At 31.2% G+C, this 2552-nt stretch overlaps 1 protein-coding gene across 1 annotated transcript in view; it reads right to left on the minus strand.

Moving 5' to 3' along the window:
* LOC105819659 (CUB and sushi domain-containing protein 3) overlaps positions 1-2552 on the minus strand; it is a gene marked incomplete at both ends in the record, with an annotated part of 761280 nt that overhangs the window by 337436 nt on the left and 421292 nt on the right. The window lies entirely within an intron of this gene.

Raw genomic sequence — 2552 nt, forward strand, 5'->3', positions numbered from 1 at the left:
CAACACACACATACACACAACATACTGTATGTAAGGTACCATGCGAAATAAAAAATAGCTAACAGATGTAACCTTCTTTTGAAGTGCATGATTTTCTTTTACTTGACCTAAAAAAAGTCACCAAAATATTTACTAAGGAAATCCACAACCTTAGAGTGTGATAAGTAGCATTCTTTATTCATTTACATTCTAGTTCCAGATACTATAAATTCTTAAAAGTCCTATTGTTTAAAAAAAAAAAAAGTGTTACAAAATGAGACAAAAACAAACAGAACACAAGCAATGACAAAACAAGGTTATTATTGCATAATGGACCAGTGATTTGGGACAGATTCGAAATGTACAATACATTATTTTCAAACTCTATTTTCAAAATATAACAGTTTGTTTTTCTTTCTCTCCACAATGGGCAGGAATACCAGAGCCCTTTTAGAGGGGATTCAGAAATTGAGTCAGTTTTTCAAATGTTCTTTAGTATAAAATTGGTATTGATACTAGACAGATGAAAGGAGAAAGGGGGGTTGATATGGTAAGAAGGAGAAGATGCATTGCCATCTAGATGACCTGTTATCTAAATTTATGAAGTAACATAAGAGTAGAAAGTTCAGATAAGTCAGTCTTATTTCTGCTATAGAGTAAAGCTAAGAAAAATAGACAGTAGGACAGTTGACTGAAAACAGACTAGAAAGAGATCATTATGTATACAATTTATATTTTTTAAGAAAAGTGTGCTTTTCCTGATATACACTGAATTAATTAACTTAAGATTAATTAATTTAAAATATAGTGATTCTAATAAGGCTGCTGTCAAGAATTACCTTTCTGAGCCTTGCTTTCTACATCTGTAAAATAGGGTTTTGATAGAGTTGTCTTGCATTTTAAATAAGATAACATATGGAAATAACTTGGCCCAGAACCTGGCACAGAGGAAGTATTCAGTAACAATTAGTGTTATCTTTCAATTCTCCAAAATGAGAGCTAATATTTTTCATGTAACTTAGACCTGGTCAGCTTTATAAAAGGAAGCTTGTATTTATCTAATTATGGATTAAACAATAGTATTTGTTTTTACTACTGCAAAACAATTTAAGAACTTAAAAGTTGTGCTAAAGATCAATTACTCCAATAAGAAAATGATACTGAAAAACTACTATATTCTAGGTATTATGGAATATATAGATTTAGAAGATTGTAAGTAACTTACGGTCTGAGGGAAAAGATACATAAGTCAAAATTTCAAGCATTCTGCTAAGTTCTATAAAACTAGCTAATAGAAGCCAATCTAAGAACATAGAAATTGAGGTAACTAATGTTTCAGAGGAGTCAGTAGAGGGCTCTGAAGGCAATAACCTTCAATAGTGAGAAGTTTGTGGAGGAGCATCCCTGAGAAAGACATTTTGGGAAGAAGAAGATGACAAGAAAAGACACACAATTCTAACAGGATAGTGAGAAAAAGTCAATGGTTTCAACACTGTAATGTCTTCTCATAAGAATGGTAATTAAAGACGCCCTATTAAGGTAATGTATGTTACAGACACATACAAAAAGACTTGTACCTTTTAATGTCAAAATAGTACCAATATCTAGGTTTAAGTTACTGTTATGCCACCAACTATTACCTTGAGGGTGCCATTTGACTGTTTCTTTTTTTTCCTAATCTATACATTTATAGGCTTGAGCTATGCTTTACCAAAGGACAATTATATGTGTTCAAAAACTTTTACTTAATGTTAAGTGGTGAAGAGATTACTGACAGTGCATTTGAAGAGTTTTACTACTTAAATACTTAGATACCTAGATCTATCTATCTTTGTTTAGAATCTTATAAATCCTTAAAGTGCTAATGATCATGCTTATATAAGACTTATATTCTGACTGTATAATGTAAATGTAAATGAGATGTAAATCATTTCAAAATAATCTCACAAGATCTCTGAATCAAACTAATATGATGAGATATAACGGGAGTATATATAAAAGTCTGCACCAAAGATAGAAAAAAAATGAATTGCATAATTATAGAATTTTAAGAATTGGACTTAACTGTAAAGTCCCAATATTCTAAAAAGATAATTTAGATGACTACATATTCATTAGTATATTAATTAGTATTATGACATGACAACAAAAAAGTCAATGAAAGCAAATATAGACTTCATTAATGGAAATAATTTGTAGTGTGAAACTATGCTAGAGTGTGTTTACCTTTAGAAAACCACATTTTTAAAGAGATATTGATATCCCTGAAGAGCAATAAACTGTAACGCAACCAGGGAAAGATGATTAGTATGATGATGAAAATGAAAATATTACCTTATGATGAAGAATTGAAGGAACTAGGAGTGTTTAGTCTAGGAAGAAAAGATGGAATAAGAGTCTGGGGATGGAGGGCATGAAACACATGGTGGACCCAGCATGGTGGGTTGGTATGTTTGAAGAGCTTAAGGTTGGAGCAAGGATTAGGTTGTTTTTTTGTCTAGCTCCAGAGAGAAGACCAGGGATAATAGCTGCAGAAGAATTTTCCAACAATTAAATATATACAAAAATTGAGC

The sequence above is a fragment of the Propithecus coquereli genome, unplaced genomic scaffold (genome assembly GCF_000956105.1).
Source record: "Propithecus coquereli isolate 6110/MARCELLA unplaced genomic scaffold, Pcoq_1.0 Scaffold494, whole genome shotgun sequence".
Classification (NCBI taxonomy): Eukaryota; Metazoa; Chordata; class Mammalia; order Primates; family Indriidae; genus Propithecus; species Propithecus coquereli.